At 48.3% G+C, this 24,957-nt stretch overlaps 1 protein-coding gene, 1 long non-coding RNA gene and 1 pseudogene across 3 annotated transcripts in view; 1 reads left to right on the forward strand and 2 right to left on the reverse strand.

Annotated features, from left to right (window-relative positions):
• Positions 1–24,957, forward strand: part of LOC143695937 (uncharacterized) — a 297,449-nt gene that overhangs the window by 165,584 nt on the left and 106,908 nt on the right. The window lies entirely within an intron of this gene.
• LOC143695994 (uncharacterized) lies at positions 4,269–4,438 on the reverse strand. The gene is made up of 2 exons (XR_013185465.1): positions 4,404–4,438; positions 4,269–4,305 (listed from the first exon to the last, which is right to left on the reverse strand). It is a non-coding gene; the product is annotated as an uncharacterized LOC143695994 (long non-coding RNA).
• On the reverse strand, positions 4,500–7,967 carry LOC129132007 (class I histocompatibility antigen, F10 alpha chain-like; annotated as a pseudogene). The gene is made up of 4 exons (XR_013185359.1): positions 7,862–7,967; positions 6,672–6,928; positions 5,163–5,444; positions 4,500–4,843 (listed from the first exon to the last, which is right to left on the reverse strand). The product of XR_013185359.1 is annotated as a class I histocompatibility antigen, F10 alpha chain-like (transcript).

The raw sequence follows: 24,957 nt of genomic DNA on the forward strand, positions 1-24,957 counted from the left end.
CCAGTCACAATAGGATGTTTCTGCCCCTCTTTCCCAGTCAGGCTCACCTCGGCTTCCAACACAGTCAATCCCCGTCACCCTGGCAATGGAAACAGGTTCCGCCCCAATGTGTCCCGATGGTATTAGAGTACACTGCACACCAGTATCAACTAAGGCATCATATTTTTGTGGCTTTGATGTGCCAGGCCATCAGATCCACACTGTCTAAAAGATCCAGTTTTCCCATGCCTCTTCCTGGCTACAGGCAGGCCCCCCCTAATCCTGGTTATTATTTCTTTCCTGGGCACGCATGCTAGAGGTTCTCTCCTTCAAGGAGATCTGATAGATCATACCCAGCAGCTCGGTCATGGGAGGTTGAGGCTACCTTCACTTTACTGGAGTTCCCTTGATTAGTGTTTCCCTCGGTGAGTTGATGCACCCGTGCTGCCAGGACAGAAGTGGGTTTTCCATCCCACCTTCCCATGTCTTCCCCATGGTCATGCAGGGAGAACCACACGTCAGCCCCTGGGGTGTACCCTCTCTGTCTAGCTGGAGAATATTGGGCTCTGACTTTGGGGCTGTGACTTGCACTGGTGCCATATGGGAACTGTTGCTCCTCACTGTGGTGGTGCTCGCAGGGGTCCCAGGATGAGGGAAGAGATGAGAATGTTGACTCCACAGAAGTCAGAAGGCTTGATTTATTATTTTATGATATATATTATATTAAAACTATACTAAAAGAATAGAAGAAAGGATTTCATCAGAAGGCTAGCTAAGAATAGAAAAAGAATGAGTAACAAAGGCTTGTGACTGACCAAGACAGTCCAGACAGCTGGACTGTGATTGGCTAGTAATTAGAAATAACCACATGAGACCAATCACAGATCCACCTGTTAATTCCACAGCAGCAGATAATTATTTGTGGAGAGTTTTGTGGATAATTGGCTAGCTGAGAAAGGCCACTTCGATGTGATACCGTTGGATAAGGATAGGGGAAACAAGCTGGGGATTAAGTAACCAGTGTCCAATCACTGACAGAGGTCATGGTGATCTTCGCTGAAACAGGAAGATGGGGGAGAAAATCGCTTGCCAGAAAATGAAGATAGCCTAGGTAGAGTAGCTATAAGAATGTAAACATAGAAACAAAATAATCATTAGAGCATAGAAGTAGGTGTGGTTGATCTAAGTGTGCTTTAACCAATAATGAGCTCAGCTTTTGCAATATGTATAAGCTTCATTAACACCAATATAAATATGTGTGAGCTATCAATAAACTTTGGGATTTGCTGTTCACACATATTGTGTGAGGCAATTCTTCCACCGTTCACGACAATTATTGTTTACATTTTGTTCCTGAGGCCTCTCAGCTTCTCAGGAGGAAAAAATCCTAAGGAAAGGATTTTTCATAAAATATGTCTGTGACACCTCACCCCTCCCTCATCTCCTTCATCTCCTCTTTGAGATTTTTAATCACAGCAGAGACATGAGCCAGCATTGGGCCATTGATCATACTCTCATCTTTCTAAGCTTGTTGGCGACAGAGCCCACTGTCTCTTGGTTGGTATCTGCATTAATCGTTGCAATGAAGGTGGTGTATTGAGATGGCCCCAGATTTGCCAGGCTCCACAACATTTACCCTGTGCACCCGACCTTGTCGGGGTCATTTTCATGCTGTCCATCCCTCCCAAAGAGTATCTCCAGTACTGCTACTTCTCTCAGCTGTTGGATCCCTTCCTCAAGGGTCTTCCAGCACATTCTATGGTGGTGCTCCTGCATGCTCTCCCTGTGGACAAACCTCTCTCTGACACTCATTAAAAGCCGCTCCTAGAGGGAAAGGGACCCTGGCTCCCTTACAAAAATCTGATTGATACCTGAGTCCTGGGTTGAGGGTCCCAAATTTCTTGCCTCACCACCATCCAGTTGCACACCTGTACTTATAAGGTCCCAGACCCAAAGTAGCCAGGTTGTATAAGTCTCATATCCCCATCATACAATGTCTTTGTGCAGATTTTGGAGATTTTCATACGTCAGGGACTCGGTGACGATCTCAACCTCTGGGTCTCCTGAGGGTTGTGAGGGCCCTCCCTTATCTGGGTGCCCTGCTTTCATCTTAGATCTCCTTGTTTCCACAGGAGCAACTGCTGCTGGCTGTGTCTGCCTTTGCAGTTCAGCTGGAACCTGGACAGTTGTAACATCTGTGGGTTCCACTGCTGCACTATTAGACTCTCCCTCTTCGAGGCACTGGGAGGGCTTCTCACGAGCTTGGGAAATGTGCTCCTTCAGCATTTGGCTCACCTCGTTTATCTCCTTCACCAGAACCCCCATCCAATCTGGGTAGTTTATAGCTGAGGTGGGCTGTGGGGCAGGGCCAGGCTCTGGGGCAGCATCCCTTGTCTTTGGGGTAGGTGTCAGGGTGGTTATCCAAGTTAATCTTCTCTTATCTCTAAATGCTAAACAGAACAAGCCTTCCAGCAACACCAGCCACTGTTTGATATCATTAGTATTTAGAGTGGATCTGAACCCTTCAAAAAGTGGTAGAGCAGACCCAAAGAGATGGCTAAAGGGTTGGGAGAAGATTTCCCCTGGTGTCATTTCCTCACAGCAGGTGCTAATATTAAAGTAACCCCAAAAACATACAGTTAGTGTGTGATAGCTGTGAATCCATGTGCCTGCTTTCCAGAGGAAGTTAAAAAGCCATTAATTCCTCCCCTTATTCACCCATAAAACAAACTGGATAACAGCCACAGTAGCCTTGGTTATAGGACCCATGTTTAGATAAGGGCCTGCAAATGGGAGAAATGTAGCCACAACCACATGCCACCCAAACCAAGGTAAGCTGGACCACATGATGACAGCTTAACAAGGTTTCTGTAGCAGCGTACAAAAATTAGATTACTCAAGAACTGTTATTTCCTTTTTATTTCTGTGCCCTCGAGCCTCACGTTAAGCACCAAAATCTGTCTTGGTTTGGAAAGACAGGAGTCTCCTAAGGAAGGCAGGAGCCTCCCCTGAAATGGAGAATGTAAACCCCCTCCTTCCAAATTGCTATAAATTTTAAATTAAGGGGCCCTCAGGCAAAAAATATGGGAGCAGGGATAACAGTTCTTTAGTAGGGAAGAAAATAAAAGGATAAAATAAACAATGCAGTAAACTAAAACAACACTGACAGAGTCAGAACACAACCTGACACCCTGGGGGTCAGGGTATTGGTAGCAGTCCAATTGGAGTCGTGGCTGCAGCCCTCCTAGAGTGTCAGGTGGGTTCTGTTGGAGCAGGGATCCTGTAGAAGAGTGTAGTCTTCCTCTGAAGATCTAGGGGAAGAGAGCAGCTGTTTCCTCTGGGAAATCCAGTGGAGAAAGCCATGCTGGTGTTCCAGAAACTCAAGATTATATCCAGGTAGGAATGCTTGGCTCTCCCCTCTGGGTGGAGCATCTCACACTGGGATGCTGTCGTTCTTATCAGTTGTGCAGTGACATTCAATAGCCTGTTATCAACGGATGTCTCCCCAGTTGTGGAAGAGATAAGGAAAACTGCCTACTTAACAGAAGACAACTGCCATACAGATGGCAAATAGAATACAATTTGCTTGACAATCCAGGACATTGCCCCAAGCAGAATTTATTGCCCCAAGCAGGATAATTTCACACCAGAACTGAAGCATTGTGAATATTTGTGGTTATTGGCTTTAAAACACTGGGACATGGAAAAGGGGAAATGGATCTGTTACCAAGAGCTGTGGGGTGGGTGGGAGCAGTGGAATGAGCTCTGCTGGCAGCTCTCAGCTTTCCCAGGAAGAGGGAAGGGGCCGGATCCAGCCCCATGGATCCCTCAGGTAGTGATTACTACCAGGATGAGAGAGGGTCACAGTGTCACCCTGTCCCCGTCCCCATTCCACAGGATGGACCTGGCTGGATCCCCTTGGGAGAGGGAGCTGCTCCAGAATCCTACCTGACCCCACCCCAATCCTGCTCCATCCATCCCTTCTGATACTGCTCCAGAATCCAGCTCCAATCCCACTTTACAATTCCACCTGATCCCACTCTAGACCCCTGCCCTGATCCAAAATCCCTCCCCAATCCCAGTCTGTCCATCCTGCCCCAATCTCCCTCTGGAATCCCACCCTGATCCCATGCTGTATCTGCAGTGGAGCCATTCATTCCCATGTCTTTTCCTGCAGAGAGAGAAGATCCATGAGATTCCAGCACGGATCACACACTGGGATTAACCCCAGGATCCATCCTGGGATCCGCACAGAGGGGATCCAGAGCTGGATCCGCCATTGGAACTCACCGGCCGCCGGGTTGTATCCATTCCTGTCCCTCCTCCCTGTGGAAACAAAGTGGGATCAGCATTGGTGTCACAGGATTCCCAGAACGGTGCTGGGTGGATCCGTGTCCCTTCCCGACCCCCATCCCATGTGTTACCAGATTGGAGCTTCCAGACACTGAATCTGATGAGGACAACGATGAGGATGAGGATGGCAGCGATGACAGACACAGCGACCACCACGGAGAGATGGGATAGTGAGGAGGGGGAGGGGAATCCCCATTTAGGAATTCCAAATTCCCAATCCCCACATTCCCATCCTCACCCCAAGCGAAGATCCCAGGCTCTGGCATTCCGGGATGCTCCACCCTGCACCGGTACTGCTCCCGCTCCTCCGGCAGCGCCTCGATCCTGGCCCAGGTGTGGAAGGTGCCGTCGCTGTTGGGAACGATCCCGCCCCACTCCGTCTCCTGATCCAAGGTTTCACCCCCCTTCATCCAGCTGACTGCGATGGTGTTGGGGTAGAATCCGTACACATGGCAGGACAGGATCAGCGTCCCGTGTTCCTCTCTTCCGGACACATGGACATCAGGGGGCTCTGGAATGGGATAATGGTGAGGGACATCCATGGAATGGTGAGGGACATCCCATTGGAACGGGACTGGGGTGAGTTCTACCTATGGAATTCCCACTGGAATAGGATGAGAGTGACATCTGCCCACAGAATTGCCAGTGGAATGGGATTGGGGTGAGATCTGCCCACAGAATTCCCACTGGAATGGGATCAGGGTGAGATCTGACCATGGAATTCATACTGCAATGGGATTGGGATGAGATCTGACCATAGAATTCCCACTGGAAATACTGTGTTCCCAAGTCCTCCATTCCCAAATCCCTCACAGGAATTCTGCTCCCACCTTTGCGCTCCAGCTCCTTCTGCCCATATCTGATGTGCCTCTGGAGCCATTTTGGGCAGATGTGGTTCAGATAATTTGTCCACATCTCAACCCCGTTCAATTCCTGTTCCCAGCGTCTCCTGGTGATCTCAGCAGCACTGTCGGCCGGCACGAATCTCCTGAATCCCAGGTCAAAGGAGATATGATCCCGCCCATCGTAGCCAATCTGGTGGGATGCACGGACACTCCCATCGGACAGGAAGTCACAGCCATAAACTGTCAACCTTGTGTGGAGACCTCAACCTTGTGTGGAGACCTGGGGGGATTGTACCCACAGAGACCCCTGGAATTGTGTCCCAGCCCCACAGAGCCCCATTCCAGCCCTTTGGAGCCACAGAGTCTGATGGAGACCCACAGAGCCTCATCCCAGCCCCTTGGAGCCCCATGGATCCACATCCCAACCCCATGGAAGTCAACCCAACAGATCCCATCCCAGCCCCACAGATCCCAGCCCCATGGATCCAATCCCAGCCCCATGGATCACAAGATATTCCATCCCAGTCTAATGGATCCCCATTGCAGCCCCTTGGAGCCCTATGAATCCACATCTGACACCTATAGATCCCATCCCAGCCCCATGGATCCCCATCTCAACCCTACAGTTCTTATCCTAGCCCCACAGATCCCATCCCAGCCCTACAGTTCCCATTCCAGCCCCATAGATCCCATTCCAGCCCTATGGATCACAAGCTATCCTATCCCAGTCTAATGGATCTCCATTTTCAGCCCCTTGGAGCCCTGTGAATCCACATCCAAGATCTACAGCTCCCATCCCAGCCCCATAGATCTGTACCCAAGTCCCACAGATCCCATTCCAGCCCCATGGATCCATATCCCAACCCATGGATCACAAAATATCCCATCCCAGCCCCATGGATCCATATCCCAACCCATGGATCACAAAATATCCCATCCCAGCTTAATGGATCCCCATTTCAGTCCCTTGGAGTCCTGTGAATCCACATTGGGGATCTACAGTTCCCATCCCAGCCCCACGAATCCACATCCCACCCCCATGGATTCCAACCCAAGTGCACAGATCCCATCCCAGCTCCATGAATGACAAGCTATCCCATCCCAGTCTAATGGATCCCCATCTCAGCCCCATCGATCCCCATTTCAGCCCTACAGTTCCCATTCCAGCCCCACAGATCCCATCCCAACGCCATGGATCCCATCCCAGCCCCATGGATCTCATCCCAGCCCCATGGACCCATATCCCAATCCGTGGATCACAAAATATCCCATTCCAACTTAATGGATCCCCATTTCAGCCACTTAGAGCCCTGTGAATCCACATCTGAGACCTATAGATCCCATTCCAGCCCCATGGATCCAATCCCCAGCCCTACAGTTCCCATTCAAGCCCCAGAGATCCCATCCCAGCCCCATGGATCCCAGCCCTACAGATCCCATTCCAGCCCTACGGATCCCCATTCCAGTCCCACAGCTCCCCTCACTCATTGCCGCTCTGGTTGTACCGCTCACGCAGTATCTTCAGGTTCCTGACATCACTGTGCTGGTTCCTCACATTGGTCTGGGTCCCCATATCCAATATTCTGGCTTGACTCCATCCTTTATCCACTGCATCAGCGGCTCTGCCCGGCCCCGCTCGCTGTCGTAGCGCACGAAGGGGATCCCATCCAGGTACCCAATATCCATGAACTGGGGGATCCCCGGGCTGGGCTCTGACACCACCACGTGCAGGTAACGCAGGGAGTGGAGAACTGGGGGGACACGGAGATTTGGGGGGATTGAGGAGATCATGGATCAATGAAAGGGGAACTGGGAGAGCTGGGAAGGGGTTTGGAAATCCTGGGGCCAAGGAAAGGGTGTACAGGGTGGGAGAGGTGGGATGGACAGGAAAGGGTGTACAGGGTGGGAGAGGTGGGATGGACAGGAAAGGGCCTGCAGGGGGTCCTGGTGTCTAGGAATGGGGGCTCAGGGGGTTCCAGGGTTATAGAAAGGGGGAGAGGAGGTACAGGGACTGGGAAAGTGGCATGGGGGTTCCAGGGGATGCATGTGCCCAGGAAAGGGGGTCCAGGGGTCCCCAGTGCCAAGGAATGAGGGGTCACAGGGTGGGGAGACCTGGGAATAGGAATCTGGGGGTCCTTGATGCAGAGAAATGGGGGGGGCTGGGGACTGAGAAAAGAAGGAATGGAAGTCCAGGGGTCTCAGGATGAAGGAAAAGAGGGGTCTGGGGACTGGGGAAGGCAGGATGGATGGGAAAGGGGTTGCAGGGGGGAATTGGTACTGGATAAGGGGGTGCAGGGGGGTCCCAGTGCCCAGAACTGAAAATTCAGGGGGGTCCTGGGGCCCAGAATCCCCCCAGGGACCCTCCTGGACATCCTGAGACACCTCTCCCCGCAGGACGAGCAGGTCCCGGTGCCAGGGAAGAGGGTACAGGGGGGTCTCGGTGCCCGGACATGGGCGCCCAGGAATGGGGGCTCAGTGGATTCTGATGCCTGGGAATGGCGGTTCGGGAGGGTTTTCCTGTCCAGGAATGGGGTTCCGGGTCTGGCGAAGGGGGTTGAGAGGGGTCAGTAGACTCAAAATTGGGGTACAGGGTGGTTCCCCTGCCCAGGAATGGAAGTCTAGGGCGTTCCCGGTGGCCGGAAATGGAACTTCAGGAGTTTCCCCGTTTCGGGGTTCCCACTCACCTTTGGTCGCGCCCCCCGGGTCCCCCAGGAGCCCCAAGAGCAGCCCCAGAGCCAGCGCTGGAGCCATGGCGCTGCTCCGCTGCAGCCCCGCCCACAGCCCTGGCCCCGCCCCAAGGAAAAGCGGGGGCTGGGGTGTCTGAGATGGGGGAGGGCCAGGAAAGGGGGTGCAGGGGGGCTTTGGTGCCGGATGGGGGGGTGCAGGGGGGTCCCTGTGTCTGAGAATGGAGGGTTTGGGAGGGTTCCAGTCCTGGATATGGGGGTGCACGGGGATCCTGGTGCAGCAGAATGGGGGGGTCAAGGACTCCCAGTGCTGTATAAGGGGATGCAGTGGGGTCCCGGTGCCCAGAAATGGGGGTTCAGGGGGGTTTCCATGCCCGGGATTTGGGGTTCAGGGGGTTCCAGTCTCCAGATAAGGGCTGCGGGGATTATCGGGGCTGAGGAAGGGGGTACAAAGAGGCTCCCAGTGCCCCGAAATTAGCGTTCAAGGCGGTCTCTGTGCCCAGGAAGGGGGGTTCGCCTGGAAATGGAAGTTCGGGGGGTCCCCGTGCCCAGGAATTGCGGTTCAGGGGGGTCCCGGTGCCGGAGCAGTCCCCGGTCCCCGGGCGGGTCCCGGTGCCGCAGCTTGGGAGACGCGAAAGTGACCGGGGCAGCACAGGGAGGGAGAGGGGACAGAGCAAACCCTGGGAATTCCCCTGAACCCCCCCGGGACCTGCCAGGACATCCCCGCAGGACGCACAGGGGGTGGAGAACTGGGGGCACGCAGAGATTGGGCGGTCTGGGGGCGTCCAAGGGCTGGGAAGCGGAACCGGGAGAATCGGGAAGGGTCCAAGGTTCCAGGAAGGGACTGTGAGAGGCGGGCTGGGGGATCCAGGGGGTCCCTGAACCCAGAAAAGGGGTCCAGGAGTCTCCATTGTTCAGGGAAGTGGGGTCTGGGAGCTGGGAAAGGCAGAAAAGGGGGTTCAGGGGGTCCCTGGGTCACGGAAAGGGGGCTCTGGGGCTGGGAGAGGCGGGCGGATCCCGGGGACGCAGCTTGGGTGTGTCACGATCCGTCCTTATGAATGGGTTTCGTGATGGTTCGTGGATTGATCTCAGGGTGCAAAAGAACTGACACGGTACAAGGGGGTTTGCAGTGACAATCAAAACAAATGCACCTTTATTGAAATAACCACAGCAAAAATGCCTTGGGAAGGAATCAGGGAAAAAAGGAAAAAATAAGGGAAAAGAGGGAGGAAAAAGAATGGGTATATAGCTACCAAACGTCAAACTGCCAAGTCCCTCCATGTCCAGCCCATGGAGTTCACCAGGCCGCGTCCAGGGAGATCTCAGAGGCGCAGTTCATCTGGACCCCAATTACACTCTTTTTTGATGGGGGAAGGGGGGATGGATTTTGCAACTAAATCAAAGGTAGTTTACTGTATCTTCAGGGGGAAAGAATGGTGTTTGGAAAGGGGTACACACAGTCCATGTTTGGCAGTAGGTGAGAGCCATTGTTTTCGTGGTTGACTGCCTGCACCTGCAACATCCATCTTGCTTTGGGCAGCTTTCCTTCCCCCGCCACTGCACACCTCTCCCGGGTTGGGGGTTTCAGTCCCAGTCTCTGGAAGAAGGTGAGAGGGGGCCTTCTCACATAGGGATTTCATGTCTCGGTCTCTTGATGAAGAGGCTTCTTACATCTCGGTTTGTCTGTCATGGTGGTTATGAACGAGCGAGAGGCACCTTCTTTGGGGGGAACCACCCTAAAGCCTAGGAGTAGTTCAGCCAGGCCGAGAGGCGGGGAGAATTCCAGAGCTATTGTGCAAAAGGGCAAAATGCCCTTTGAGCTCAGTGTAGCATATAGCAAATGCACCTGTGAAAACAATAATTGAGCAACACTCAGGTCTCAGGCATATGACTTTCCCCTACAGGATCAGAAACTTCAGACAGGAGGGGTCTGTTTTTCAGTGCCCCCCCGCAATGACGATCGTGAGGCAGATGAGGGATATTTCAGACAGACTCTCACATGACCCCGTGACTCACAATTGTCTTGAGGGATCTTTATCAGCAGCGCTCTGGAGTATCATTGATGAGTCTTCAGGACTGGCCGTATGTTGGTAGTATAACCTGGAAAAATAGGGACAGTATGACAGAGAGAAGAAAGAGAGAGAGAGAGAAAAAGGAGGAAAAGAAAGGATAGGAAAAAGAGGGGGAAAAGGAAGACAATAAACAAACATAATTAATATTGATTATAACAGTATTATTTTCATAACAATTTTCAAAATGGTTAATTGTTGCAGTGTGATGTAATACTCTGTTTCAGCTATCCCAGTTCCTCCCTCAGGTGTGCCAACAACCTCTCCCTTCCCCTTCCCCTTGCCCCCTTGCTAAGTGCTGTCCGTCAATCTTAACATTCCAGCAAGGGCATCATCTGATTGGCAAAGTTCAAAAGATGCTTCTCAGCCCTGGCAACATTGGGCTATCCAGGTGTCACTTGTCCCCTGAGACTTCCCCCCTCCCACCTGGTTGGTGCCATACCTACCCCTTCCCTCCCCCTCTCCCCGGGCTTAAAATACCCAGCAACCACGTGGTTCTGAGTTCTGTTGGAGCTGTTGCAACATTCAGAGGTCTGTGACTTAGGAATAAAGCTCTGGATCAAAACCTCCAGCAGCGTCTCCTTTTACCTTCACCATCGCCTAAAGTCTTTCCACCAGAGGTAAACCTGAGTTCCTGCTTGCCTGGACTTGTCCCAAGCGCCAGCTTCAATACCCAGTTAGCCAGGGGTGTCTCTGGGGTGAGACCACCACAGCTGCCACCTTTGGTCCAGCAGCAAGGCCAGACGACCCCAGGCACATTCCATCCGGTAATATTGGGAATTAACTCTAATAGTTAATTAATTAAAATAGTATTATTTTTTTAACAATTTTCAAATGGTTGAAACAAATAACAAATAATCAAAAGCAAAACAATAAACAAATCATAATATAAGCATTAACTTTAAAATTATTTTCTAAAACAATTCACTAAAAATTGAAAGTAATTCTCACAAAATCATAAACGGGAATCAAGGATTGCTCTAAAACACAAATGCTTAATTCATAATTGCCTTGTGTCAATTGACTTGGGGATGTCCACAGTGTAGAGGACATCAGCCAAGTTGTGTGCATTGACTATAGACATCAATCTTGTCAGCCGTTTCATCATCCTCCAATTCATAACAAATGGGACTGATGACAAGATAAAACCAAGCACAATTAGAATCAAAAGGGTAACGATGGGTTGACACACACTGTTCAGGACACTCGTGGCAGTAGGTGACCACCCAAAGAGGGTATCCCACCACCTGTGCTCGGCATCTTTCTTTACCCTCTCCATAACACGGTGTATCTGTCTCACATTATGATGAACAGTCACCAGGGCTTCTGTCCGTTTTTCTTTATCTTTTTGAGGATTTCTACCAAGTCTTGATGAAGCAGCACTTGACTTACCAAAGTGAGATTCATCCCAATAGGAGTAGGCATCAGTTTGTGAATCAGTGTGTAGTTGATTGCAATAGGTAGTGAGAGGTAACTGGAGCTTCAGAAGAGAAATCACATCCTGTAATCTTGGTAAAGTTACAAGCACAAACATTTGAATAATTTTTAGTATCTACTACAATATTCTCTATGAATACAAAATCACAAGCAGTTCTGAAGCATGCACACCTGTTGCCTATATATACAAGGACTGTTTCAGCAGAAAGTGACCGTGATTTCGTCAGTTGGCCCAACAGTTTGTACTTCCACTATAATATGTATTTCATTTGGTCCATGAATACAATTACCTATTACCAGCACATCCCTCAGGCCCTCTAGGGGTCCATATTTTCTGGTGGGAATACGATAGAAAGCAGAGTCATCAAATTGTATAGACAAAGCACTCACCAGTTGGTGTCAGGTCCTGACCTGAACTTGCTGGAAAGCCTTGGTCACTCTGGTCTGTTGTTCGGAGTATGAAGAGCTCCGCGGGAATTTCCCACGTATTGGACCTCCAGAATAGTGGGGAGGGTACAGTGAAACAGCTTTCCATTTGCTGTCTTCACACGGGGCCACCCTGCAGTCTTTTTGGCTGATAATGGTGCTGGTGGTGGTGAGCTTACTGGTGATAACAAAACTGAGAACAGTTGTTAGAATGTCTGTTGCAATCCATACAGTGTGATGAATGGCACCTCTTTGGTGGCTGCTGGTCTTTAGGCATTTTGTATTCTGGACAGTCCTTCAAAAAAAGGCCCAGTTCCCCACAATTAAAACATTTTGCAGCGTCTTGGGATGTTAAAAAGGCCCTCTCCCTTAGAGATTGCCCTTGCCACGGTGTGTTCAGTGGAAGATAATTTGGTGCAGGCCTCGTCCATCTGGTTGATTGTAGATTCTGGGTCTTAATATTGTTTTGCACTCATTGTTCGCCTTTGCCAAGGCCATTTTATTTAGCACTTCCTTCCTGGCCTCTGGTCTTTCTATTTGTCACTCAAGTCCAACTTTAAGTCTGTCTACAAATTTCATGAAAATTTCACTTGCCCTTGTTTAATGTTAGTGAAGCTCTGTGTATGTAGGATGTCATCGAGAGTGAGGAGCAGGGATGTCTTTGCAGCAGTGGTGATGTCACCGAGTGCAGCTTCTTGTAAGTCCTTTGCTTGGTCTTGTGGCTTCTGGAAGTCACCTTCTCTTGCCATTTGTTCAAGGGTTAAATTTGGTTTGTTGGCATCTTTTGAATATGTGTCCGCCAGTGATTTGAGATGCCTTTTTTACTGCCTCTCCCACAGCATGTACTCGACCGGGGTGTGAGACTCTGTCCAAAGTTTCTCTCATCTGCCTCACGATCGTCATTGGGGACCACTGAAGAAAAGACCCTTGTCTGAAGTTTCTGGCCCTGTTGGAGAAAGTTACGTGCCAATGGCTCCGAGACCTGAGCACAGTGCTAAGCTATTGTTCACAGGTGTTGTTTGCTGTATGCTACACTGAGCCCAATGAAAGAAGAAGGGGGCATCTTGCCTTTTTGCAGCAATAGCCTTGGAAGCTGTCCCACCTCTCGGCCTGGCTGGACTTCTCCTGAGTCTTGGGTGGTCCCCCCACAGAAGACTCTCACCTGTTTTACAACCACCGTGACAGAGAGACTGAGATGTAAGGAGCCTCTCCATCAAAGACCGAGACATGAAACCCCCATGTGAAAAGGCCCCTCTGCTCCTTCCAAGGACTGGGACTGAAACCCCCAGCCCGGGGCAGGTGTGTGGGGGAGGCAAGCTGACCAAAGCGAGATGTTTGCCTCCAGGTTGTGACCACTGGACCAAGAAGACAATGGCTCTCATTTACTGCTGAGAACATGGACTACCTGTTACATCTATTCTTTATTGTATCTGTTTCCCCCCCTCCCTCACAATTTTCAATAGAGTTATCATAATAAAAACCTCTGAGTTAGCTAGAGATTTCAAGATCTCCCGAGACGTGACCTGGTGAACTCCATCGGCTGGACATCAAAGGACTTGGCTGTTCTATGTTTGGTAGCTATATACCTTCCTTTCTCTTCCTCCCTCTTTTCCTTATTTTTCCCTTTTTTCCCCAATTCCTCCCCAATGCATTTAGTTATTCCATAAAGGTGCATTTGCTTTGATTATCACTGCAAACCCCCCTGTGCCGTGTCGGTTTTTTGCACCCTGAGATCAAATCCACAAACAATCACAAAACCCGTTCGTAAGGATGGATTGTGACACAGGGAGAGTAGGCAATTCATGATATTTTTATTTTCATGCACAACCAAGACACGGTCAGAGAAGGTGGCTTCCAGAAAGTTTTTTAAGAAATGCAACCCCCAACCATATTCCTTAGCCACTTTGCAGAGCTCCTTCAATTCCCCATAGGGGATTGGCTCCCAGGAATTGATTGCAGTCACTCTTCTGCTATGTTTACATATAATTGGCAAGCCCACAATCTTTTTGGTGAGCTCTGAGCCCTCCCAGTGGCTTCCCTCTGCAGCTTGGCCCAGTGATCCTCAGACTCAGGACTGGAATCCGGGTCTGCAGATTTTCATCCTCCGAGGAGGATGGAGGGCACTTGATGACTGCATGGAGCCTCTTGGGGCAGCCAGAATCTGCCTGTTTGTGGGCAGCTGTGGAAGCCAATATGGGCTCCTTCTGGTCGCTGTCATCACCACTTCTGAATCCAGTGTTGTGGGAATGGGAGGGACCATCAGGAGGAGTCAAGAGAGGAGGGTGTAGGGTTGGTGTGCACAATGGGGAGGGGATTCCCGATAGAGAGGGGAAGTCCCAACATGGACACACTTCCTGACACAGAAGGGAGGGGCAGGGCGCGATTACAGGAATAGAGAAAGTGGGAGGAGGGTCAGAGGCATCATTTTTGGCAGGACAGGGAGGTGACAAAATGGCCATCGCCTTTGTGGGGTCAGCACCATTTTGTGGAGAAAGGGCAGAAAAACTTGGAGAGGGAGAAGACAAGATGGCGGGGCTGGCCACATTCCTGGCACCATCTGGGAGAACAGCTGGGGGTAGTAGAACTGGGTATGTGGGCATTGGTAAGAGGGTTAGGAGAGAGCCCAAGGCAGCATGGCCAGTGCTGCCCTGGAGAGGGGACAGAGGACACTGGGAGATGTCAGGGTGATGGTAGCAACCCTGTGCCTGCTGCAGGATCCATCTCCCGATCCTGCCTGAGGCAGGGAAGAGGGTTTAGGGATGCGAGGGGAGGAACAGGGAGAAGGGGTGTTAAACTGGAGGCCCGAATGTTTCCCCGCATTTTCTACAGACGTAACAATAAGGTCAAAGGATAAAATTTCCCCACTGAAAGATCCCCTTTAACTCAAAGAACATAGAACCTTTTCCCTATATGGTCCCAGAACTCATTAGAATGAATTCCCTCATAACATCAGGAAAATACTTGAACAATCAATGAAGAAAACATTTTAAATCTCCCTTTGAAAAATGAAAATTTTCTCCAACAAGGATTCCTTTAACTTGGGTATAAACTTCCCTGTGTGGGTGGATCAGTTTGGCTCCCATCCCCACACTTCCTCCCAACATCCAAGAGGAAAAGAAGGCAAAGGAAAGACAAAAAATGATGACCCCCAAATATAGTACTCACATGACAGTGGGTCAACAAAACCTCTCCAGGTTGTCCGTCAGCTTCAACCAATCTTCTCGCCTCAAGAAGGTTGCCGGTCGCCTGTGCGATTCCCCCAATAAAACTTAGGAGACTCCTCTGGGAATTGGCTGCTCTGAACATGGCTTAACTTCAGTAGCCAAAAAGCTACTGAAGACACCTCCAGGAATGCTCCGAACAGGTCCCTGTTCAGGCTGCCAGCTGTCACAAGCCGCAAGCCTGTTGGTGGTGGAGAGAGAGGCAGCGGAGCCGTGACCTTCCAGAAGTGTCTCCAGTAATGAAGCCGCTCGGTGGCACAGGCACACACACACACACACACACAATCACTGCAGCACACACTTGTAGAATCACCAATGACAAAGAAATGGGAAGGGTCTTTTATGGAGGCCAGAGAAGGAGGTTTATTCCAGCCACGCACAAAGGGGTTCAGGGACAAAGACAAAAAGAACAGTGGAGGGTGCGGGTTTAAATACAGGGGACATGGAGGGGGGCGGAACAGAGCATCAGGGCCAATGGGCTGAGGGCTCAGGGCAGTACAGAGGGGAGACAAGGGGTGGCAACCAATAGGGTAAAGAGGGTGGGACACTGAGGCAATATGGGGCCAATGGATAAGCAGGGAAGGGAAAACATTCAAGGACATAAATATAAGGAAAAAGGGAGGGAGAGGCCAACAGTCCAACCAGGGAGGTAGAACTGGGTACATTTGCATATACAACAAAGCATCCTGGAAGAGGGTCTGCTCAATTGCCCTGAACAGGGGAGATTTCTCCAACTTGGGGTCTGTCTGTCTGTCCAAAGGTCTATAATGGCCTTTGTTCTGTAGGCCCACTGGCCTCCACAGACGCTCAGTGGAAAAAGGGGTTAGAAGCTTTGCTTGTGAAATTTGTGGGACATGCAAACCAGAATATTGCAGCCCTCATGACTGACCACCTGGCAGGAGAAGGAAGCCACTCAGACCCTGTTGGGCAAACCCACATTCCTAGTGAGGCCCTTGAGGGTATTACTGAAGCTGTGCATAGCACATTTTTAAAGGTTCCTGATGCTGTGAGCCCCCCAAAAAGTATTTACTTATGTAAAGCAAGGACTGGCAGAGCCTTATATGCAATTCAATGGCTGCTTGAAACAAGCTCTTAAAAGACAAATTGAGAATGACATTGCCAGACAGGTGTTGCTTTCAAAATTAGCTGCTGAAAATGCTAATGAGAATTGTAAAAAACTTCTGAAGTCCTTGTCTAAGGAGGAGCCCACCCTGCTGTAAATGATAGAGGCATGTAACCACCTGTGTGCCTTCAGCATAGGGCAACCGTTACTAATGAACCTTACTGTGGGGGCTGGTATAGCAAATGCCTTTGTGTGGAAGGGGCCAACAGCGGGCCTGTTAGCTAAAGGAGTGAGAAGAAAGGAAACAAGCAAGAAGTTGATAAGGAGCTCTCTCCAAGGCTGTAACTAAGGAGACCAAGAGAAGTGAGGAATTGAAGAAAGATAAGAAGAGAACTTTGCAGCTGGAAGAAGTATTTTTAGAAAGTCAGTTGAAGTCACTGTAACTTATTACCAATGATGTTATGTTGATTTATTGTGGCCAATAGTTAGGGTAGAAGAAGTATAAACAATTAGAAAGTGTATAAAAGGTCAGCCATGTTCGATAATAAAGAGTTGCCATCTGAGACTGCTTGTGGTCTCTGCCTTGTGTCATGACTGTCCTGACAGTGACATCTGGTGACCCTGATGTGATTCAACACCCTTAAGAACATACTTGATCTGGACCCATACGGGCTCCTAGAGACTGGCAGCCATGACTCACTGGGACGTAGTGGGGGAGGCGGCGTTGGTGCAGCTGAGAATGGCGGGTGGAAGCCACAGGGAAGTCCAGACCTGATTTTCTCCTATCAAGACACCTGGAAGTAGGTGAGCCACCAACTAGTAATAATGGGAAATAATTTATCTAATGAAGAAGAGACTGTTTTGGCTACATGAAAAGTTTTGTTAAGAAATAAGGGAATTAATACTTCAGACTATGCCCTTCGTAGTATATTGCTGTGGGCTAAATCACAGGATTTTGGCACTGATCCTGACACAGCATTTAGTGTTAAAGCATGGGAAAAAGTCAGGGACAGACTGTAGGAAGTCATCTGAGTGGGAGATAAAACTGTTGTCGATCTAGCTGTTACCTGGGGATCGCTTTTTGAGGCATTAAAGGAATGGAAAACCGAGTGAGAACAAGAAGAGCAGGACGTGGATGAAGAATCGGGAAATCAGAAGAGAATCAGAAAGATCAGAAAGAATCAGAAACTGATGAAGGGGATGAGGCAGAGGGGGCCTCTGATGGGGAACTTGGTGAATCTATCCTTGAAGAAGGTGCAGGTGCCATGCAAGTTACCAGGCAGGCTACCAAAGCTTCCAGGAAAGCTGCCAGAGCTTCTGGGCTGGATGCCAAAGCTTCTGGGACAGCCAAAACTTCTGGACAAACTGCCATAGTATCTCCTTCTCAGACTCCTAAACCTCTTTATGTCACAGCTGCGCAGCAGCTCCTGATGGTGCCTGTATACACCACACCACTGCACCAGGTAGCTGAAATGTCTTTAGCAGAGAGAGAAACCCAGTCTTCTGCTCCCCTGCTTCCCTCTGCTCTAGCCCAGCCATCTGCCCCTTCGCTCCCCTCTGAGCTGCATGAACAATCTGCAAGGTCGTGTCCTCCGTTACCTGACAGTGACAGCGACAGCGAATCAAGTGATGAGTCGCCCGCAGTAACATCGGAGTTGGGGCAGGGAACTATTGACAGTTCACCTTCTAATAGCTGTAGCCCTACTGCCCCATGGACTTTGCCCCCACGTCAAGTAACTGGGCTTCCTTGACAGCCTCAGTGTCCTGGGTTGACTATATGATGCTTTTATCCCCAATTATGTTATGTTGAATAATAAGTTTTGCACCTTATATTATGTTGAATAATAAGTTTAGCACCTTTAAGAGTGTTCCAGAGAGTGAAGCAGCGGGAGAGAAGAAGCAGCAGGTTTTTTTCAGACACCGTACTCACTCCTCCACATTTCTGCCCCTGGACTGTTGTTGTCTGCGGATGGACTGACAGTGGGACAGAGCTCTCTTTTGCTTTTAGTTAGTTTTAGCTAGCTGAGGCAAAGAAGTTCCCTACTGTGGGGACTTTTGTTTTTTTCCCTTTTCCTTGGAGCTCTTGAAACCTGCTCTGGACTGAACACCCAGGGGAGCACGGGCAGCCGCATCTGTGGCCCACCAGGCCGGGCCTGGCCTGCAACATTTCCAGCACCGGAGGGACTGATCAGAGACAGAGCGAGCTGAGCCGCAACCCGGGGAGGGACTTTCTCAGTTTGTCATTTCTTTTGGAGCGGCAAGAGATTTTATTGTTTGATATTGTTAAGGTTTTATTGTTTAATAGACAGGTTTTTTCCACCTTTCTCCAAGGAGGTATTTTCTCCCAGACCAGTTGGGGGGAGAAGAGCAGATTGGATCTGCTTTCCTACTGGAGCTCCTTTGGGGGATTCTCTCCCAAATTTGCTCTAAACCTGGACACTCAGGAGTTTTGGGAATTTGTTAGGAAGAAAGCAGCTGAAGAAAAGAATTGGGACATGATAGAAAGATTAGGTGCTCCAAGAGTACCTCAGGAGAACAGTGCTAATGCAAATGTTGCCTGTGATAACCCTATCTATGGCTTTTCCAGGTTTTAAAGCAGCTCCTGGAAGAGGGCAGGATGACAGTCATCACGTCTTTGCCTGGAAGGTTGTGCAAGATCTCCAATCAAAAGTGGCTCAGTATGGCATTAATTCCTCAGAGGTAATGCAATTAATATGTGTAATTAATGCAGATATGCTTGCACCTTATGACATCATGCATATTGCTGCAATTCGATTCCAGCCAGTACAATACGTGTATTTCAAGAAACTTGGAGGCAAGTGGCTGAGCAGACAGCTCTAACAAATATGCAGTTGCCTCAACACGACCCTCATCATGCTGTGGGTGTTGATGCCCTACTGGGCACTGGGCCTTTTGCTAACCCAGATTCACAGGCAAGGTGGGATCCTTCAATTTTGGCACAAGCTCAGCAAATTGGCACGAGTGCTTTAATTAAATCAATGGAAATGGCAGCTCCAAAACAGAGATATGATACTATACAACAAGGGATGAGAGAACCATTTTTGCAATTTGTGGAAGAGCTTGCTGCAGCTATTGAAAAACAGGTAGATGATGAATCTTTGTGACACAAATTCTGTATACATTTGGCTAAAGAAAATGCAAACTCAGACTGCAGAAAGATTATTTGACGCTTTACCTGGAGAACCCACATTGCCTCAAATGATTACTGCTTGCTTGAAAGTTGGTTCAGTAGAGCATAAAATAGCAGCTCTTGCTGCAGTTCTAAGACCTTCATCAAAATGCTATAATTGTGGACAGCAAGGGCACGTAAGGGCACAGTGTAATACCCAGAAAATAGCATCCAAGCCAAGTGCATACAGCAATGTTGTGTGCAATTGTTGTGCTAAATTTGGGCACTATGCTCAACAATGCAGGAGTAAATATCATGCAAATGGTCAGCTGTTGCAGGGAAACAAGAAGAGGAGCGCGAATGGCCATGTGTGAAAACAAATACCCCAACAACTACAGCAGCAAATATGGGCCTCCCCATCACTGCAAAGCTAAACATTTGTGAACAATACTCAGGGGCAACAAGTGGGTCTGCAGGGATTGATATACCCACCACTGACACAGTAACCATTCTGACAAAAGAAATGTGCAAAGTGCCCCTCAATGCCTATGGTTGAATAGGACGGGGATTGAGTGCATTTTTGATAGGAAGATCAAGTACTACAATTAAAAGGTATTCATGTGCATTTAGGACTTATTGATGCTGATTATTTAGGACAGATTCATGCTATGGTACCCATTGATGACCCTCCTGTCACTATTCAGAAAGGAACTTGCATTGCTAAAATTTTTTGAGTTTTTGTGAGTTCTGTTCTGAATACAGTGGACCGAAGTCAAACTTTTGTGAGTTCTGTTCTGAATACAGTGGACCGAAGTCGCGGCACAGGAAGTTTTGGATCAACAGGGATACCTCAAGTGTTCTGGGCTGAGAAAGTTACGGAGAACCATCCAGAAAAGACATGCATCCTCACTGCCAGTGGATGTCATCCAGGAACCATATCAGTAACAGGCTTGATTGACACTGGAGCAGATGTCACAATACTCTTGTGACTTTGCTGGCCTCAATTGTGGCTTCTCACTCATGCAAGTTTTGGACTTCTGGGGTTGGGTGGTGCTACAACAGGTGGTTTGTCAGCCAATGTAATTAATGTGAAACATCCTGATGGCCAACAAGTTAACATCAGACCCTATGTTGCCAATGGTCCTCAAAGTTTGTGGGGACGACATTGTTTATCTCAATGGGGTGTCAAAATACGTATTTTTAATAGGGGCCACTGTGATGCAGGGAATGAATGTCCTGGTGTAGCCTTGATATGGTTGACAGATAAACCTGTCTGGGTTGGCAACCTCCATCACATTAATGTTACTTGAGTCATCAGTTCATTTGCTTCCCACAGGAGTTTTAGGACCATCCAGGCATGCATTGTTTTTAGGTTAGTCATCCATCTCCTTGATGGGACTTCTTGTTGTCCTTGGGGTTATAGACTCTGATAATGAGATTATGATCATGGCCTGGACACTCCAACTGCCTTTCACTGTTCCCCAAAGAACTTGAATAGCTCAACTGATTTTATTGCCCCAAACCATGAGCATACCTTTTACAGACGTAATATGAAAAAGGGGATTTGGGTCTACTGGAACACCCCAAATATGTTGGGTACAACCTATACTAGAAAAATACCCCACATGCTGGTGTACCCTGACATTAAAAGGGCAAAAGATAACACTTGACAGCCTCATAGACACAGGGGTTGAAGTTAGTTATCTCCCAAGACAAATGGCCCTCATAGTGGTCCCTTGCTAAAGTGCTCCAGGCACTTTCAGGCATTGGAGGAAGCAGCCGCAGCTGTCAAACCCACCACTGGATACAGATCAAAGGGCCTGAGGGACACCGTGCCTCAATCATACTGTTTGTATTACCAGTACCAATGGTACTGTGGTGGGGGATGTTCTCTCCCAATGGGGCTTTAGGATTCAATCAGCTTTTTAAAGGGGGCCGTTGGAGAGTGACACTTTAAAACTAACCTGGAAAACAGGGAAAATGGTTTGGGTGGATCAATGGCCCTTACCATTGCAAAAACTTTGTGTATTAACAGAGTTGCTCCAACAACAAATCCAGAAAGAGCATTTTGTCCTTTCTAACTGTCCTTGGAATTCTCACATGTTTGTTATCAAAAAACAAACTGGCAAATGGCGCTTACTCCATGATCTTTGAAAAATAATGCAGCTATGGAAGACACAGAGGCCTTACAGCCAGGTCTCCCATCTCCTACCATGATTCCCAAAAATTGGCACTTGACTGTTACTGATTTAAAAGATTGGTTTTTTGATATTCCTTTACATCCTGATGATGGTCCTAAATTTTCCTTTTCAGTTCCAAGCACAAACATGCAGGCACCCTTAGAGCGATATCACTGGATAGTTTTACCTAAGGGCATAAAAAACAGCTGTACTATTTGCCAGTGGTATATCGCTAGGTCCTCAATTCTGTTCATCAACAAATGCCTAATGTTCTTTTGCACCATTCTATGGATGATATTTTTGTAACAGCTGAACAACAGGAAGTCATGGAGGAAGCCTTAGTTAGCCCTTGTCACCAAAGCTGTAACTCAGGCAGGGCTTTGCATAGCTCCCAAAAGGTACAAAAACATCCTTCGTGGAGGTGTTTGGGGTGGTGCATTGGAGTCTCTTCAATTTCTCCCCAAGCTCTTCAAATTCAGACAAATATTTGCACCTTACATGATGCACAAAAATGTTTGGGAACAATCAGCTGGGTGCACTCCTTGTTAGGGAATTCAAATACAAAGCTAAAAGCCCTTTGTTTGAATGATTAAAAGGAGATTCAGACCTTTTATCACCTAGACAACTTACATTTCAAGTTCAGCAGGCGCTGCAATGCCCAACTGATGTCATAATAAACCTACAAGCTGCACACTGGGCACCTGAGCTGCTTTTCTTTTTAATAATCTTGCATCCAGCAAAACAGCCCCATGCCTTGATGTTTCAATGGGACCCCAATGCACCAGACTCTTTGTTTATCACTGAATGGATTTACTTACACCCCAAATTACTAAAACCATCAGTACCCAACATGAAATGATGGCCCAACTGGTTGTTAAGGCCTGACAGAGACTCATTTCTCTTGCAGGAGGGGAATTTTCCACTCTTTTCCTACCTTTAACCACCTTTTATTTGAATTGGATAGTTCAGGGATCAAGGCTCTTCAGATTGCCTTTCCTGAATTCAGTGAACAAATCTCAATACATCCTCCAAAACATGAGTTGTTTTAACAGCTTTTTTTAAGCTTTTTTTTTTTTTTTTTCAATTGACAGAGAAACCCAAGAGGAGTGAGGTTCCACTTCAAGCCTTAACAGTATTCACAGATGGTTCTGGTCACTCTCAGAAATCTGTGGTAGTATGGAGAGACCCCTCTTCTAGTGGGTCTAATGGAGAGCAGATTTATCCATATCTGAGTGGTCCCCCCCAATTGTTGAACTTGCTGCTGTTGTCAGAGCTTTTCAAAAATTTTCTGTTCCTTTTAATCTGCGTACAGATTCAGCTTATGTTGCAGGAATAGTGATGAGAGCCAAAGCATCAGTTTAGAAAGAGTTGAAAATTCACAACAATTTTATTGGTTGCAGCTCCTTGTTTTTTCCTTAGAAAATTGAACATTTCCTTACTTTGTTATGCATATTTGTTCACATACAGACCGTCCCAGATTTTTAGCTGAAGGAAACAGGCAAGCTGGCCTTTTAACAATGCCTGTACAACAATCTGTTCTGCCTAATAAGATAGAACAGCCTAAATTGATCCATTTGTTTTTTCACCAAAATGGTGTCACTTTGATTTGGCACTTTGGCATTAGTAAAGCCCAAGTTTCAAGAATTATTGCTGTTTGTCCTGATTGCCAAAGGTGTTCTTTTCTCTCTATTGCAGGAAGTATTAATCCCAGAGGGCTTCAGAGCCTTAAAGTCTGGCATCAGACGTTACCCATTTTTGTGAATTTGGTCATTTAAAATACATTCATTCCTCTATTGATACCTTTTCTGGTGCTCTTTTTGCATCTGCCCATTCAGGGAAAACAGCTTACGATGTCTCTAGACACTTCACTGCTGCTTTTGCCATTCTTGGTATACATCTGAAGTGAAGACAGGCAATGGCCCAATTTATATTTCCCATCGAGTTGCTAACTCTTTTGCCTTCTGGGGAATTATGCACAAAACAGGTATTCCTCATTCCCCAACAGGCCAATCTGTCACAGGCTCATGGCTCCCTCAAACATCTCTTGGTACAACAGAAAGGGGGGTCAGAGATGGAACCCTGCCAAGAGACTGCAGAAATCCCTTTATGCGATCAACTTTTTGAATTGTTCTTTGATGGACCCCAACCCACCGATTGTTTGACATTTTAATCATGATTCACAATTGCAACAAAAGGAAAGAAACCCCTGCATTAGTGAAGGATCCAGAATCTGGTAAGATATTGGGGCCTTATCCTTAGGCCACCTGGGGTAGAGGTTTTGCTTGTCTCCACAGAGAACGGTCCTGAGTGGATTCCAGCAAAGAATGTGAAGCTGTTTTTAAGAATCTTTGAGTGCATCACCTGAAGATTCACCTTGAACACCAACATTGGCGGAGAACCCTTGTGAATAGGACCTCACCACCACACCAGCGCCTGTTTAACCTCTAACAGACTTATGCCCTTGGGAAAATGGTTAAGATTACCCAGTGGTATCAGGGTTTACAGGGCTAGGAAAACTTCTGGGGGATTGGAGACTTGGTGGATGGATAAAAAATTTAGTTAAAATAGGCTTCTATGTATTAGGCATTGTATTATGTATTGTTATGGTTATTCCTTGTATTTACAGTGTGAGAAAAAATTAATAGACAAGTCACTTAAGAGTGTATTTTTGTTTGAACGGATAGGGGGAGGGATGGGAATAAAACAGAGAGAACAGTAGAACTGATAAAGGGGCCTGATATCTGAGGCCTGATTGAGTGGAAACTGTGGGAAAGACAGACAAAGATAAAGTTCCCTGGGCAAGAAGTGATCAAGAAACATGTTGTGAGACTTTGTGACGTTACCAGGTGACCTGATGTCCTGAAGAATGTGTAACCAAGGGAAATTGTTACCAAAAATTGAGCCCTATAAAACTACCATACAAGTAAAACCCTATATAAATCCCTGGCATACTCAATAAAATTGGCTTCTGATCTGAAATCGGATGTCCCGTCTCTCCATCGTCATTAACCCCCCTAGGTGGGGGGAAGATGTTGGAGAGATTCCTTTCCCTTCTCTTTGTCCTGATGTGATTTGGTTGGTAATAAATTCACTCCCTGTGCCCAGGCTGGCTCTATTTTGCCAATGCTGGTGCTCGGGGTGGGATCTCTCCCATTCCTGCACTCAACTCCCAGGCCTCTCCACAGCCAATCAGAGAATGCAATGAACAAGAATCAGCCAATCAGAGAGAGCAGTTCTGATGAGTCACCAGTTGCTGGGCAGACCCACAGCACCCAGTGTTCCCTGGACCCCACCCTCCCTGCTCAGTCACACCCCAATCCTCCCTGCGCAATCACAGGAGGTCCCAGTCAGGTGCAAGGCCACGGGAAGGGGCTGCAGCTGCCACTGGCTCAGGAGCTCTGAGGGCAGAAAAAAGGGGGTGACACCGGGATGGGGGACACTGGCAGGGCTTCCCTTAATGGTGCCTCCATTTGTGTTGGCCCAAGTGAGAGCTTCTGGAGAATCTCTTCCCACACACAGGACACTCATTGGGCCTCTCCCCAGTGTGGATGTGCCTGTGGGTGACGAGGG

This window comes from Agelaius phoeniceus, chromosome 27, assembly GCF_051311805.1.
Source record: "Agelaius phoeniceus isolate bAgePho1 chromosome 27, bAgePho1.hap1, whole genome shotgun sequence".
Lineage (NCBI taxonomy): Eukaryota > Metazoa > Chordata > Aves > Passeriformes > Icteridae > Agelaius > Agelaius phoeniceus.